Source organism: Rhinoraja longicauda, chromosome 6 (genome assembly GCF_053455715.1).
Source record: "Rhinoraja longicauda isolate Sanriku21f chromosome 6, sRhiLon1.1, whole genome shotgun sequence".
Taxonomy (NCBI): Eukaryota; Metazoa; Chordata; class Chondrichthyes; order Rajiformes; family Arhynchobatidae; genus Rhinoraja; species Rhinoraja longicauda.
This window is the reverse complement of record NC_135958.1, coordinates 26,445,489-26,463,683: the sequence shown is the minus strand read 5'-3', so window position 1 is coordinate 26,463,683 and position 18,195 is coordinate 26,445,489.

Here is an 18,195-nt window from a genome sequence, read left to right as displayed (position 1 = left end):
TTCCAGTCCAGATGAAAAGTCCTGTAGGTGCGGTATGGGGTAGCGATCAGCCGTGGTGACAGCATTGAGACGCCGATAATCGCCACATGGCCTCCACCCCCCAGATGCCTTGGAGACCATGTGTAACGGCGAGGCCCACGGGCTGTCAGACTGACGAACAATTCCCATTTCCTCCATCTTCCTGAACTCCGCCCGTGCCACCACCAGTTTGTCTGGCGGTAGTCTCCTGGCCCGAGCGAAAACGGGAGGGCCTTCGGCGCGGATGTGATGGACCACACCGTGCTTAGCTGAAGGTGCGTCAAAACGTTGGACGAGCAGCTCTGGGAACTCTGCCAGAATCGCAGCATACGAGTCGGGGGCCGCGACGACGGCCTGGACAGTAGGGCTGGGCGAGGAGGCGATTGCCGGAGCGACGTGCTCGTCTTCAGCAGCGGGTCGGAGGTCGTTACCGCGGACATCAGGAACCAGTGAAAAAGCCCAGAGAAAATCTGCGCCCAGGATCGCTTGTTTGACGTCGGCTATGATGAATGGCCATTCGTACGTGCGGAGGCCTAACGCAAGGGACATCTTTCGTGTGCCGAAAGTGCGAATTGGGCTGCCATTAACCGCGATGAGGGTGGGACCTGTCTTACCCGATCTGGTTTCGAGGTCGGTCGGCGGCATTATGCTGACGATGGCTCCGGTGTCTACCAAAAATTCTGTGTCCGTGAATCGATCATGGACATAGAGGCGCCGGTTCTGGCCAATCGTAACTGCCCCTATGTACGATCGGCCGAGGCATTTCCCGCGAAGGTACAAGGCAAACGACAGTTGCGGGATTCGTTACCCCATCGTAGGTGATAATAGCACCAGCCGCGCTTGTGTGGATCTTTTTGGCGGGCTTTCGGAGAATTGGCGGGAGACGTGGCGCCATCTTGCCGTCGCTGTGGCGTGGTCACCGATGTCGAGACTTTGTTGATGGAATCACTTGCCTTGTTTTTTCCCGCTATGAGCGCGTCCGCTTTCGCTGCATATGCTTCAGGGTCCTTAAAAGAACAATCCGTAAGCAGCAGTCGGACATCCTCGGGAAGTTTCTCGCGGAATGCCTGTTCAAACATCGGGCAATCCGTATGCTCACCGGCTAGCACCATCATTTCGGCCATGCGGACGGAAGGCAGTTGGTCTCCAAGCTCCGGTAGGTGCAGAAGTTTTGCCGCACCACCATGCTTATTTAACCCGAAGGTTCGCAGTAATGCCTTCTTCATGGTTTCATATTTGTCTTCCGCAGGTGAATTTATGATAAACCGCATCATGCGCTTGGTTGTGTCCGGCGATAGAGCGCTGACAAGGTAGAAGTACTTCGTGGAATCGTCCGACACCTTCTTTATGTGGAATTGAGCCTCGGCGTGGATAAACCAAGCTTGCGGTGCGTACGTCCAAAATAACGGAAGATGAACGCCTGCCGCGCTTGACTCCGGTGTGCCCTGCTCGGTCATCGTCAACGAGGCGTCGGGTTCCTGCTCAGTTGGTGATCGTCCAGATCACGTTCGGGGTCACCAATATGGCGAGTCCGAAACTTGCTAGTTGTAGACGAAGTTTATTGCAGCCGCAATACACGAATACAGAGTCAAAACAACAAGTTACAGGACAACCAATATAAACTTACTGTCTTCCTTGAAGACTTCGCCGAACTGCCTAAATCGGGCGCCAAACGCGCACCTGACATCGCTGGCCAATCAGCGATGTCGTTTCCTGGACCAATCCCCATGGTCGCGTTCCCACGTGACCTCGCTGGCCAATCCGAGGGTTCGACGACCTGGACCATTCTCTATGGTCGCTACAATATAGTCTTTCCACTGACTGGTTAGCACGCAAAAAAAGCTTTTCACTATACCTATATATACCTATATACAGTATAAGGGTGGCACGCTGGCAAGGGCGGCACTTTGGTGCAGCGGTAGAGTTGTTGCCTTACAGTGCTGCAGCACCGGAGACCCGGGTTCGATCCTGACTACGGGTGCTGTCTGTATAGGGTTTGTACGTTCACCCCGTGACCGCGTGGGTTTTCTCCGAGATCTTTTGTTTCCTCACACACCTCAAAGACGTACAGGTTTGTAGGATAATTGGCTTGGGGTTGTATACTTGGTATGTGTAAATTGTCCCTAGTGTGTGTAGGCTTGTGTTAATGTGCGGGAATCGCTGGTCGGTGCGGACTCGGTGGGCTGAAGGGCCTGTTTCCGCGCTTTATCTCTAAACTAAACTAAACTAAACCTCGGTGCAGGTGACAATAAGCTCAACTGAAACTAAAACTAAAGTTAAAGACAGTTAGGCCTTTTACCAATATTGAAAAATCAAATACTAGAGGGCATAGCTTTAAGGTAAGAGGAGCCAAATTTAAAGGAGGTGTAAGGTGCAATTATTTTTTTACACAGAAGGTGGTGAGTGCCCGGAATGGGTTTTTGAAGGATAGTGGTTGAAGTAGATAATATAGTAGCATTTGAAATATTTTTGGACAGGCACATTGATGTGCTGGGCATGGAAGGATATGGATTGTGTGCAGGCAGATAGGAAATAGTCTTGCAATTGAAAATAGAACATTCAGTACAGACAATGTGGGCTGAAGGGCCTACTCATGCTGTACTGTTCTGTTCTATGCTCCAGACCCCTAAATCTCTATTGAATCACCACACAGTCTGAATGCGATGGAGCGCATTATTTGCTGTTGAATTCTAGATGTAATGACAAGTCTTTTCCCTGCTCTGCACTATGCATAACACAGGATGTCAATAGCCTACAAAGGGATAGAAAATGATGCGAGCTATTACTGTGCATTTCATACTAAATATTAATTCTCAGAATATCAGCCAGAGCAATGCTGCAAAGACAAATTCAACGTATGCTGAGGTATCAGCACACAAGACCGAAGATTAAAGGAACTTTCTGCTTAGGATTTTTTTCTTCTTGACTATTTAAATGATAGTGTTAATGGCGGAAGAAATGAGATATGCATCAGCTGTGGTTTGGAAGAAGATTCTTACAGTACGGAGGAATTTTTAAATGCATTAATCAGCCTTGTAAATGGATATCCTGCCACGAATCTTCTTTCCTCGAAGTAGCTACCGGGCATCATATTTCTGCTCATGCCCACAACACTCAGTCTTTATTAGTCCACGGTCACAAGCTTTTCTTCTCCCAAAATCACGATTACTTTTTTGGGGCAGTTGAGTTTCTTCAATGTCGAAAGCAGCATTGGCTTCTGCTACACTGTTTACATGTAGCAACACAGCTTCCATTTCCTGTCAGCCCCATCATATATATCGAAGCAAGGAGATTGGGGCCCAATTACAGCCTGATATCTAATCAATACACAGCTTATTCCTATAGCAGGAAGTAAAGGAGTAGGCCCTTGGGAAACAGGGTTCAAATTACTCTACTGTCAATTCAAGATAGCAACTAATGATAGTACGATACATCTATAAGGGGGATGGGCAGTCCAGCTGTCTCACAGAGCACTTAATCCCAGAACAACTTCCACCTCAATATTGCTTCTGTGTTCTGAACCACTGACATTTTTCTTAAGAGCAAGTGTGTGTTCTTCGCAACATATAACACTATGCTGTTTAAAATAGTTTAGTTTGGTTTAATATTGTCAGGTGTATTGAGGTACAGTGCACAGCTCTTGTTTGCGTGCTATCCAGTCAAAGAAAATACTCTACGTGAATACAATCAAGCCGTTCACAGTGCGCAGATAAAGGAGAAAGGGCGCAACGTTTCGTGCTGGATATAACATCAAAGTCCGATTAAAGATCATTCAAAGTTCTCCAATGAGGTAGACAGGATGTTAGGACCACACTTTATTATTCACATGGGGAATTTTGCTCTCCGTATGAATAAGGATATATTTTTTCGTGCTCACAAAATAATTGTAAAAGTAAAATTTCCGATTGTTTATTCATTTATGCTTCAGAGGTGAATATGGTTCCATCAGAGTACATACATGTACGTAGTGCTAAGATTTCCTCACCTCTAGATTATGAATTTCACCTCTTTTGAACGTTTCAAGACCCACTCCAGAGATCAGCTCACGCAATTCAGACCCACACTTCATTGTAACACAGCACTTTTGAATGTGCAATCTTTTGGATCAGAATTTAAAGTAAGGGGCAATATCTCCTCTCTGAGTCAAGCAGAAGGCGGGCACAGTAGCGCAATTGATAGACCTGATGCCTCACAGCACCAGAGACCCGGGTTCTATCCTGTCCTCGGGTGCTGTCTGTGTGGAGTTTACACGTTCTCCCTGTGTCTGCGTAGGTTTCCTCTGAGTCCTCCCACATCCCAAAGACATGAGCTTTTGTCGGTTAATTTGCCTCTGTAAAATATCCTTGGGAATAGATGAGAAGGTGGGATAACACAGAACGGGTGATGGATGGCCGGCGTGGACTCGGTGGGCCAAAGAGCCTGTTTCCATGCTGTGTCTATAAACCAGACAAAACTAAACTAAGCATAAAATACCTGCTGTTTATTCTGAAGAAAAGCAGCAGTTTTCTCCAAAGCTGTGGCCTAGATTTACGTATCAGTCATTAAAAAGAGGAACGTCTGGCCATTCTCTTGAGTACGAAGGAACTGCAGATGCGACTTTATGCTGAAGATAGACACAACATGCTGGAGTAACTCAGCGGGTCAGGCAGCATCTCTGGAGAAAAGGAATAGGTGACGTTTCGGCTCGGAACCCATCTTCAGATTGAAAGATAGTCTATATTTCAGTCTGAAGTAGGGTCCTGACCTGAAACGTCACCTATTCCTTTTAGAATCATAGTCATACAGCATGGTAATAGGTCCTTTGGCCCAACTTGCCCACACCATCCAACATGTCCCAGCTACACTAATCCCACCTGCCTCCATTTGACCCATATCCCGCCAAATCTGTCCAATCCATGTACCTGTCTAACTGTTTCTTAAGAGTTGCGATAGTCCCTGCTTCAACTACCTCCTCTGGCACCTCGTTCCATATACCCACCACCATTTTCTCCAGAGATGCTGCCTGACCCGCTGAGTTATTCAAGCATTTTGTGTTTATCTTCATTCTCTTGAGTAGCTGACCATTCTCTCATGGTTGACTCTGGGATCTTGCTCTGTACGAATTGGTTGCTCAACCTACTACCATACAGCAGTGCCTGTATTTTAATGGAGGACTTCACTGTTAAGACACTTTGAGATGTCCTAGTTTGCAAATGACACTGCCTGTACTCTCTTTAGGTTTTGGTCAGTAGCTTTGCTCTCCCTATTCCCTTTGACAGTCTCATCCATAAATATAATTGATGCAGCAGGAAAGTCGAGAGCAAACCAAAATACACAAGAAGAAATCCTGGTGCACCACATGAAAACACTATGTTAACATTGTAACTCAGCGGGACAGGCAGCATCTCTGGAGAGAAGGAATGGGTCACATTTCTGGTCGAGATTCTTCTTCGGTCCTCTCGAGACCGAGACGCCGAGACCTGAAACGTCTCCCATTCCTTCTCTCCAGAGATGCTGCCTGTCCTGCTGAGTTACTCCAGCTTTTTGTGTCTATCTTCAGTTTAAACCAGCATCTGCATTTCCTTCCGACACATGTTAATACTGTAACACGTTTTCCTCTTTGCCGTATAAGTGCACTGGAAATTTAAGGCCATTATCATTGTAACACTATTGGGGAGAGTGACTTTATACCTTTTGGTTTCGTTTGCTATGAACACTATAATGAGTTGGGTTTGCACTGGTCCGTCTATAAGTTGCTTTATGATTTGATGTGTTTGGCTCTTACCCACAAAGATGGTAAGTTTAATTGCAAGTCAAGTGTGGGCAGAGGAGTTTTATATAACAATACTATTTTTATCCTTGGAGGTTGGGGTTTGCCAACTGGACATTTTAGGGCATATGGCCACTGTAATGACATCAAAATAGTATTTAAAGCATTAGGAACATATATAACATTCATTAGAAAGTGTTTGTAGCTCTGGTGGTGGGTAAATATCAAGATATAATTAATATAATGTTAAATTATGAATTGATAAGATTGTGATATTATAGGATGAGCAGTTGTAATACATCAATATCAACACAACTTGATAGGTTGTGCAATGTTTTGGCACAAAATCACAATAAAATCAGATATGACAATTTAATCGAATGATGCTTGTATTGTAATATTTTATCTAATGCAGCTCTGAATGCTCCTTTAGATTTATTCATCTCCTTGATTGTTTATCTGGCAGATCAATACAAGTGTTCATCGCCAATTAAGGACACACCTTTTGGGTGGCACGGCTCTGCCTTACAGCACCAGAGACCTGATTTTGATCCTGACCACGGGTGCTGTCTGTACGGAATTTCTACATTATCCCCGTGACCCCATGGGTTTTCTTTGGGTGCTCTGATTTCCTCCCACATTCCAAAAATCCCCAGGTTTGTGGGTCAGTTGGCTAGCGTAAAGATTGTAAATTTTCTCTTGTGATTAGGATATGTTAGTGTATGGGGGTCGCTGCTTGGCGCGAAGGGCCTGTTTCCATACTGTATCGCTAAACTAAACTAAACTAAACTTTTCTAAAATCAATGTTAAACTTTCATGAATGAAATTTAAAATGTTCTTGTTCTAATGTCTAATTAAATTATACTTGCCATTTTATACCGTCTGTGTTACTTAAGACCCTTACCTGAAGTTCCAGTGCTCTCCAGGCTACTGAAATGGCGCTGAGGTTGTACGCCATGACTAGGCAAATCTGGGGTTCAAGAGATGGGGGTGGAGAAGTGGCTGATAGTGGGTGATAATGTTTGTGCCTTGGTTTCGGGGCGATAATCAGACCCGAGCAAGAGAACATAGAATATAGACCATAGAAAGGCACAGTACAAGAATGGACCCCTCAGCCCATAATGTTCATGCCCAACAGGATGCCAACTTTTAGTTTGGTGTATGGAAACAGGTTCTTCAGCCCACCAAGTTCACACCAACCATCAATCACCCATTCTCACTAGTTCTATGTTATCTCACTTTCCCATGCACTCCCTACCTACTAGGCCAATTTTACAAAGGCCAATTAACTTACAAACCCGTGCCTCTTTAGTTTGTGGGAGGAAAACAGAGTTCCCAGGGGAAACCCATGTGGTCACAGGGAAAATGTGTAAACTGCACACCGTCAGCACCTGAGGCCAGGGTTGAACCTGGATGTTTGGCGCTGTGAGGCAGCAGCTCTACCAGCTGTACCACTGTGCTGCTGTTAAACCTGGTTAAACTTAGTTAAACCGAATGTCCTTTGCACACACATGAACCATATCTCTCCATCCACTGCATGTTCTTGTGCCTATCTAAAATAGGTTGTGGGTGGGTTTAGGGTCCTTCTCAAGAACTATGGGGATTCCTGGGATGGTTGCTGGGATCAAGCAAATTCCAAAGTCCATCTTTCATTCTCACACTTGCCCACGGATATATCATTTTAAATTTTCAGTGATTCCATTTATACCAGCAGATATGGCAGCACTAGCATTTCCTTTTCAATATTTGAAAGAGCTGCTACCTCACAGTGCCGGAGGCTTGAGTTCCATCCTGACCTTGGGTGCTGCCTCCCTGGAGTTTACATTCTCCCCCTGTGAACACTAGGGTTTCCTCCGGCAGGTTCTAGTTTACTCCCACATCCCAAAGATGTGTGGTTTTGTAGGTTAATTGGCCTCTCTAAATTGACCTTGGTGTGCAGGAAGTGGATGCAAAAGTGCAATCACATAGAACTAGCATGAACGGGTGATCGATGGTCAGCATGGAGTCTGTTGGTCGAAGGGCACATTTCCGTGCTGTATCTTTCAATCAATTAAAACGTGAATCTTTTGGACGTTCAGTGAGGAACTTTATTCTTAGCGATGGAGCAACTTATCATGATGGCAATACATTTCACGTTTTAGTAGAATTTACACTCTGACTCCAAATCAAACAGGTCAGCTAAAACATTTAGTTGTGAAGAAATCTGTTCCGTTTCCCAATTGTTGATGTTCTAGTTTTTCTGCATGTCAACTTTTGTCATTTCCTCCCCTCTTACCATGATGGCGGAAGGCATGTTAAACTCTGACTGATGACCCAGTTTCACGTTTAATTGTTTGTGGTTTGCCTGTCGGTGCTTTCCATCAGCTGTTTCAACACATTGTGCTTGAGGTGCTTCCTGAGATTTACATCAAGCCCATTTGCTTCTGGTAATCAATGGTAGAATTTTGCTCAATAAACCTGTGGTAAGCATAGCGAGAAATTACTCACGGCGATTCTCGCGGGTGAATTCTTATTGGATTAACTTGATGATTCTGGGATTACCAATTTAAATATTTATTGTCAAGTCATCTTATATATCCACCAAAGTCTTGGACAAAGGAATGTCACTTGAATTCACCACCAACCAGGTTTAGAAGGATCACAGGATGTTACTTCTTGGTAAAGTGAGCTTTGGTGCATTCACAATGTTGACCCAATGCAACCTGATGGCATGTATTGTCGTAGAACAGAGAACTAGAACATAGAACAATACAGTACAAGAACGCAGTACAAGGCAGCAGCGGCTGGTAGAGCCGGGTTCGATCCTGACCCCGGGCGCTGCCTGTATGGAATTTGCATGATCTTCCTGTGACCATGAGGTTTTTTTCCGGGCACTCCGGTTTCCTCCCACATCCTAAAGATGTGTAGGTTTGTAGGTTAACTGGCCTCTGTAAATTGTTCCTAGTCTGTAGGGAGTGGATGAGAAAATGAGATAACATAGAACTATTGTGAAAGGGTGATCAACAGTCGGCGTGGACAGAATGGTCCAAAGGCTTGTTACCATGTTGTATCTCTAAATCAAAGTAAACAAGCCCTTCGGTTCACAACGACTGTGCCGAACATGATGCCAACTCCATCTCTTATCTGCACATAATCCATATCCCTCCATTGCCCGCATATCCATATGCCTATCCAAAAGTCTCTTAAATGCCACAATCGTATCTGCCTCAATCAACACCCATGGGAGCACATTCGAGACATCTACCACACTCTGTGTGGAATTACCTGCCCAACCATTAGTTCATTAGTGCAAGAGATTGTCCATGGAACCCAATGACAATATATTTGGCCAGGTTTCACTGTACAGGTTCTCTAGCCTGAGATTTCTGTTCACAGTCACATTCATAGGTTATAGGAGCAGAATAAGGCCATTCGGCCCATCAAGTCTACTCCGCCTTACAATCATAGCTGATCTATCTTTCCCTCTCAACCACATTCTCCTGCCTTCTCCCCATAGCCCTTGACACCCATACTAATCAAGAACCTATTACTCTCCACCTTAAAATTATCCATTGACGGCTTCAACAGCCTCTTTTGGCAATGAATTCCACAGATTCACCCCCCTCTGACAAAATAAATTTCTCCTCATCTTTCTAAAGGCTATGGCCCCTGATCCTAGACTCTCTCACTAACAGAAACATCCTCTCCACATCCATGCTATCCAGGCCATTCACGGTTCAGTAAGTTTCAATGAGGTCCCTCCTCATCCTTCTAAACTCCAGCGATTTCAATTCAGAGGGCTTATGTTTCTGTCCATTTATACCTCTGAGACCAGCCATGTATTCTGAGGAGCATTAAACCTCCATGAGCACAATGGGAATGACCTGCTCTTGAGACGCTCCTGCTGACTGTCATTCACTTTTGCACAGTTTTTAAAGAACTGATGTCAAGAAAAAAAATATATATATTACCATTGAAATTAATATTTTTCAAAAGAATGACTTCAAGTGAGTCAAAAATTAAGTCAATAAAAGCCACATAATACATCTTGGTCTACATGGATGGATTGAGCCGATAGGCCTACTTCTGTGCTGTATGGCATTACAACTCCTCATCCAATTACATTGGCAACGCATTATTGCGGCGTGACACTCATTATCAGCACAGTAGTGCAGTGGTAGAGTTGCTGCCTTACAGCGCCAGAAACCCAGGTTCAATCCTGAGTATGGATACTGTCTGTTCGGAGTTTGTACATTCTCCCTGTAACCACGTGGATTTTCCCCAGATGCTCTGGTTTCCTTCCACACTCCAAAGAAGTAGTGGTTCGTTGGTTAATTGGCTTCTGTAAATTGTAAATTGTCCCTAGTGTGCAGGATAGTGCTGGTGTACAGTTGATCACTGGTTGGTGCAGACTCAATGGGCAGAAGGTCCTGTTTCCACACCATATCTCTGAAGTCTACATTCTTAACAGAGAATTGTTCCTGCTGGCAATTTGATAGTAGGACCACAAGCACAAATATATGTTTAATTTTCATCCACAAAAAATCACAATGAAAATGTTCAGGTATCTGTTTAGTGGATCCTGAATTACCCGGAATAGTGTGGCGGTGCCCGGGGATTAGGCCACTCCCTGGGTCATCCCCCTCAGCACTGAGTGGACAGGGCTGGGGAGGGGTCTTTAGCTATGGGGTTGCCTGAAGGGGTGAGAGTTGACTCTCATGCGAGAGACTGAAGAGAGTGGATGTCTGATGCTACATTAAAGTTACTGTTGATCCTTACCTGGTGTCTTGCCTGATTCCTGCTGCGTCCAGACCCACTACAATAGTATCATTTCCCAGAGATGGTGTAAAGACGCAGTAAACTGTAACAGCATCATTCTTTCATCCCACTAACATACTCTTCCAGTATTGTACTTAATCTTACCCATCTGTTTTCAATGTTATTCAGGCTTTGCACAGATATTGTGACCAGCACTCCCTTTGCACAATGAATAGTTTGCTTCTCCGTGGATTGTCACCTTGCCGTGGTGGAGCAGGTTGTGTGGTCCTGAGATCCTGAGAGCGATGCCATCTGGAGCTATGCTCCTGGTAGGGTCACCCATGGCGGTAAGGTCGAGAGGGACGTCCATGACAACGAGTAATCCAACCAAGACCTCAACGGTGAAACAGGCGGAGGATGATGGCTGACTTTAGTGGAGAGTCACATCGGCTGGGAAGGCGGATGAATGCTGCTATAGCAGGTGCTATAGACGGGAAGGTAGATGCTGCCGTCCCAACGCGTCTTGGGCAGATGAGGCTCGTCAGCCTGGGAAGGCAGTCCATCTAGGAGAGGGAAAATTCTGATCTAAAACCTCCACTGCTTTATGGCCATATCCAGTCATGGAAAAGGCTCCAGGAGTAAACCTCGAGAAAAATCCGGAGTCAGAGTCCCTAATGCAGTTCGTCGTTGTCTACAACCTCGTTCTGGCAGCTCCTGTGATGGCGCTGGTGCCAAACTGTAACGGCTCTGCTGTTCCTTTGGATCGATCAGCGACATGGAGAGGGGGGACGTGCTGCACGGGTGCCTGTCCTTCATATGACATTGCCCAGGCTTGCATCCGACCACACATCCACACTGCTCTATCCGAGGTTTGGAGCAAGCAGCCAACAACCAGAATGCATCACCCATGGTCAGCCATGACCGGGGGAGGCCTTAGAGTTTGCTCAAAAATAACAAAAATGTTTTTTAGAGGAGAAGCTACTTTTCTCTGTCCAAAGGATGAAGAAGTAGGTAAGAAGGTCTTGGTACAAATGTACAGGATTTTTGTGAGAACACATACCTGTTTATGAGGAGAAGGTTCACCATGTTAATCCCTAGGATAAGTGACCCTTTGCATGAAGAAATTGCCCTTCAGGTCCCCTTTAAAACTTTTGCCTCTCACCTTGAACGTCTCCCCCGTTGTTTTGATCTACCCTGGGAAAATCTGCAACCATTCACCTGATCTATGCCTCTCATGGTTTTGTACACTCAATGTCACCCCTCAGTGTCCTATACACCACTGGTGTATATCTAGCCTCTCCTTTTAACTCAAGCCTTCGACTGCTGGTATCATCCCAGTTAATCTTTTCCAGCTTAACGTTGTGTGCAAGCACAGTGCACAAGGGAATAGGAGCTGGACTGTTTCATTGTAAGCCTGGCCCACCATTCAATATGATCATGGATGAATTACCTTTAGACTTTAGACCTTGGAGATACAACGCGGAAACAGGGCCTTCGATCACCGCCTACACTGACACTAGCCTACACACTGGGAACAATTTACAATTTTAAGTAAATTAACTACAAACCTGTACATTTTTTGAGTGTGGGAGGAAATCAGAGCACCCAGAGAAACCCCACGTCGTCACACGGAGAATGTACAAGCTCCGTGCAGTCAACACCCATAGTCAGGATCGAACCCTGATCTCTGGCACTGTAAGGCAGCAACTCCATCGCTACGCCACTGTGCCGTTCACTAAGCTTCAACTCTTTTGCACCAGTTCTCACAGCCATCAATCTCCCGATCTTCCAAAGATTTATCTATTTTAATACTGTCAATGTTTGAACTGCTGCCACAGCGGTTGGTAGCTGAAGCAGGCGTAGGACAACTAAAAACAATGGTGAGGTGAATTGCATGACAAGGAGACACAATCACTCACTGACTATCATACCATGGCTTTGCAGAACAGAGTTAGCGCCTCAGCAATTGAGTCATAACATGCTTCATATTGAGCTGTACCTGCGAACTGGTTGGCAGCTGAACTCTGTGACCTTGCATTGATTCTCGGCTGCATTGGAGTAAATATTTTCAGGTGCTCCTTTATCAGTAATGAATGAAGATAGAAAAAGGGCTTCATCCATTATTAAAGGGAAGGAATGGAGTAAATTATTGAATGTGCATCGGTGTTTTGATTTACTGATGCCTGACCTTGGCTGAATATCTGTGTGCTCAGCCTGCGTTTACCATCTGTAAGAATATCATTATGGAGTTCATATCATGAAGTTGCAGCTCCTCCATCATGTAAAAGCAGACAGCAGCATTGTCAGGAACACACAAGATTCCTCTAATATTTTCTCCGCCTGTAAGGCCGATGCAGCTGTCATGCTGGGTACTTACAATAAAACACAACATTGGACATGATCGACATGTTGGGCAGCATAGATGGAGAGAGAAACAGAGCCAATGCTTCAGGTCAATGACCCTCCGTGCAAGACACTTTACTTTATTTTACTTTAGTTTAATTTAGTTTAATTTAGTTTTGTATGGTTAAGATTGGTTTAGTTCAGCTTTGTTTGGCGATACAGCATGGAAACAGGCCCTTTGGCTCACTAAGTCCGTGCTGACCACACCACTCACACCAGTTCTATGTTTTCCTACTTTCCCATCCACTCCCTGCACACCGGGGTCAATTTACAGAGGCCAATTAACCTGCAAACTCACGTGTCTTTGTGATGTGGCATTTAGGTGGATTATAGATATGGATTATACAAAGGCAAGGAATGGAGGGGTATGGATCATTTGCCGGAAGATGAGATCAGTTTTCTTAGCATTATGCTCGACACAGACATTGTGGGCCGAAGGGCCTGTTCCTATGCTGTACTTGTGTATGTTTTATATGCAGACTTCAGTTTTCAATGACCGACACCTTATTTTACAGTTATGTTCCTTTGTTCCTGACTCTCCCATTAGTGTCTTAATCATAGCAATTACCCAAGGAGCAAAATATGCTGGTAAATTCCTCCACTGTGATAACCTTAGGCCATTTTGCCTGAGGTTATCACAGCCAAAGTCTTGGTTCTACACATCCTTTCTCCGACCCTCTCCCCTACTGAAAGCTAACTTGTATCTCTCTCTTTCCCAGATCTGGTGAAGGGTCACAATCCAAAAATGTTGTCTATCTATGCCTCTCATCATTTTCTATATTTTTAGCAGGTCTCTCTTTAATCTCTGGTGTTCCAGAGAAAACAATCTCCCCATAGATGCTGCCTGATCTGCCGAGTGTTCTCTGCAATTTTCATGTTTGATTTTCATTTAAGTTGAAACTGAAATAGTGCAGGTAACTACCTCTGTGGAAAGAAAAGGAAGCTGGCATTGAAATTGTTGTTCTCTGAAATTGATATTAAAACCTTAGGACTGCAAATGGCCCAGATGGAGTCCTGTTCTTTTAGTTTAGTTTAGCTTATTGTCATGTGTACTGAGGTAAAATGAAAAGCTTTTATCTTGCGTGCTATCCAGTCAGTGGAAATCACTATACATGATTTCTATCGGGCCATTCAGATTGTGCAGATACAGGACAAAGGGAATAATAATTAGTGCAAGATAAAGTCCAGTAAAGTCTGATTAAAGGTAGTACGATGGTCTCCAATTATGTAGACGGTAGCTCAGGACTACTCTCTGGTTGTTGATAGGATGGTTCAGTTGCCTGAATGCAGCTGGGAAGAAAGGTTCCCTGAATCTGGAGGTGTGCGTTTTCACACTTCTGTACCTCTTGCCTGATGGAAGAGGGGAGAAGAGGCAGTAACCGTGGTGAGACTCGTCCTTGATTATTTTGGTGGCCTTGCCGAGGCAGCGTTAGGTGTACATGGAGTCCATGGAAGGGAAGGTTGATTTGTGTGATGGTGTGGGCTGCGTGCTCAATTCTCTGCAATTCCTTGCTGTCATGGATGGAGCTGTTCCCATACCTTGCTGCAATGTATCCTGACAAAATGCTTTCTACAGTGCAGTAAGGTTTCTGCTAGGGTACCATTGTAACAACGTAAGAGTTAAAAATCAGAGAAGTTTGAGTGGGGGAGACAATAAATTGGCAGGTGACTGGAAACTTAAAGTTTCTCTTGGAGATACTCAATGGAGATACTCCTCAAAGTGGTCACCCAGTCTACATTTGATTTCTGCAGTATGGGGTGACCACATCGTAAACACCAAACATAGTGTGGTAGTCTGAGAGATAACACCGAATGTTGGTTCTAACCCATCCCCTGAGATGGAGATTTTAAGAAAGGGAAGGGAGGAATCAAATATGGAATCCATGTGAAAGTGAGAATAAAATCGAAGTTAGCAGCAAAGATAATAAACCTTCTGCGTTTTGGATGAATACAGGAAGTAGTACTTATACAGTTGCTAAAGATTTTTAAAAGTAAAAAAAAAGAATTAAGGGCTGCACAGTGCCACAGTAGTTGTGTTGCTGCCTCACAGCACCAGAGATACCTTGCCTGGGATCAACGCTCCAACCGCGGCCTGTGGATTTCACCATCGAGGAGCTCGCAGTCTCGGGTAGAGACCGATGTCGGGAAGCTCCAAAGTCGATAGAGGTTCGAGTAGCCCCAAGCCGGGGTCCGATCGCCCAGTGTGGGAGAGCTGCGATCCCCCCGATGCAGGAGCTTGATCGCCCCGATGCGGAGGGCTCAACCACCGGTTGCGGGAGCCAAGATCACCCCGACAACGGTAGGTTTAAATGCCCCAACCGTGGGAGAACAAAGAATGGAAGAAGATTGAACTTTTTTTGCCCCACTAATGATGAATTAGTCGCTGTGGTGGATGTTTATGTTAAAAAAAAATATTTGGGTGTCTTGTTACTCTTTATTGGTATGACTGAATGGCAAATCAAATTCCTCATATGTTTCAAAACATACTTGGCTAATAAATTACTATTATGATTATGATTATGATTATGATTATGATTATGATTATGATTATGATTACGATTACGATTATGATTATGATTATGATTATGATTATGATTATGATCATGATTATGATTATGATTATGATTGGCACTTGGACAGGTACATGGACAGGAAGATTTTACAGGGATATGGACCAAACTTGGGCAAGTGGAACTAGTGTAGAAGGAATCCTGGTCGGCATGGGCAAGTTGGGTCTAAAAGCCTATTCCCATATTGCTATGACTCTATGACCAGCCCTGGCAACACATTCCAGGTACTCACCATCCACTGTGTAAAAAAAATCTCCTTTAGCACATCTGTAAACTGAGCCCCTTCCACCTTAAAACTATACTTTGAAGTTGCTCTGGATCTGAGATCAAGTGTAACACAGAGCTTCCCTTGCTTTCCCTGTGTTACATTTCAATCTAGCCTCTGAGCTATATGGTTTGCTTCAGGTTGCTGTCTGAGGAATAATACCCTCCGGACTATAGGGTATTAGGTATAAGGATAGGTTGAATAAACTCTCCCACAAACTCCCGGTTGCCAAACATCTTAACTCCCCTTCCCATTCCCATACTGACCTTTCTCTCCAGGGCCTCCTCCACTGTCAGAGTGAGGCCACACACAAATTGGAGGAACAGCACCTCGTATTGTGCTTGGGCAGCTTACCCCAGTCGTTTGAATCGAAGGTAGACACAAAATGCTGGAGTAACTTGGCGGGAAAGGCAGCATCTCTGGAGAGAAGGAATGGGTGATGGTTCAGGTCAAGACCCTTCTTCAAACATTGATTTCGCGAATTTCAACCCCACACTAGTCGTCCTTCCAATTCCACTGTTTGCATCTGTGTATCCCTTCATTATAACCTCTTCCCCAGCCAACATTCTTCCCCGGCCTTTATGGGCTCCACCCTTCCTTGGTCATCTGTTGCCAGCCCTGATTTGTTCTGGCCTTTTCCTACCTCCAAGACCCCCCTACCCCTCTACTTTCAATCTGAAGAAGGGTTCCGACCCAAAACGTCATCTGTTCCTTTTCTCCAGAGATGTTGCCTGTTACTCCAGTTACTCCAGCACTTTGTGTGAGGCATGTTTTTTCACAAAGTGAGTGGAGAGTGCCTGGAACAGACCGCTAGGTGTGGTGGTGGTGGCAGATACGATAGTGGCGTTTAAGAGGCTTTTGGATAGGCACGTGATATGCGGGTAATGAAGGGATATGGATCATGTGCAGGCAGAGGAGATCGGTTGAACTTGGCATCATGTTCGGCACAGACATTGGGAGCCGAAAGGCCTGTTCCTGTGCTTCACTGTTCTATGTTCTATATTTTATGTAATGTGAGTAAGGAGGAGATTTTAAATGTTCTCCATTCCTTCACACATGGATTCCTGCCCAGTGCCTCTATACGCAGGAGCTGTGGACATTTTTAAAAAGGGGACAGATGAAAAAATAGCAAACACTGCTCCGTTTTGGCCTAAATACTATTTATTTTCAGGATGAGTGAGAGGACTTTTATAAACAGGCTTAACTTACTTTCCCCCAGTTTTGGTCTCAGTTGCCTGACGGAGAGCAAACATCGCGTTATGTGAGAGAGGTTTGGAGAGAAGGGTGAGGAGATAAATATGCCTGACTTTAGAAGTCTCACATCAGTAATGGAATAGGGAGGAATATGTCCAGCACTAATATTGACATTGGATAATATTTTGTCAGATTGGAGCATGATATAATATAATTTTATCTAGCAGCATATACCAAAACACTTGCTGTATGCACTCAACACTCAATACCTTAATGAACATTCTCTATCAGTGGGGTGCAAGGGAATGTACAGTATATCCCAAAGTGGTGTACCATGGCATGCAAAGTAAATCTTCAACACACAAAAATAACAAATAAAATTATTCTGCATTTAATTACCTACTTTTGAATTAGAAGAGGTGAAAATAATTGAGATTTCAGTTTAGTGAGACAGAGTAGAAACAGGTACTACAGCCCACTGAATCCACACCGATCAGTGATCACCGTTACGCTGGTGTGTAGGAAAAAAACTGCAGATGCTGGTTTAAATCGAAGGTAGAGACAAAATGCTGGAGTAACTCAGCGGGTCTGGCAGCATTTCAGGAGAGAAGGAATGGTTGACGTTTTGGATTGAGACCCCTCTTCAGACTGATGTCAGTGGAGGGGGTGGAACAAAGATAGGATGTAGCAGGAGATAGAAAGACTAGTGGGAGAGTATGAGACAGGAAGACTAATGGGAGTAGGAGGCAGGAAGACTAGTGGGAGTAGGAGTCAAGAAGACTAGTGGGAGTAGGAGACAGGAAGACTAGTGGGAGAGGAAATTCTATCTTTAGACTTTAGACTTTACATTAGACTTTAGAGATACAGGGCGGAAATAGGCCCTTCGGCCCACCGTGTCCATGCTAACCAGCGATCATCCCATACACTAGCATTATCCTACACACTAGGGACAATTTACAATTTACCTTAATTAACCTACAAACTTGCACGCCTTTGCAATTTGGGAGAAAACTGGAGCACCCGGAAAAAGCTCCACACGATCACAGGGAGAACGTACAAACTCCATACAGACAGCACTCAAAGGACGGATCGAATCCAGGTCTCCAGCGCTGTAAGGCAGCAACTCTACCGCTGTGTTGCTCCATATTTTTTGCTTGTGCTGGCCAGTAGCAAATGAGGTTTAATATGAAATTCAATTCCACCTTGAAAATAAAACTAGTTAGCCTGTGTATTCAATGGATGGGAGAGTATTAAGGGTA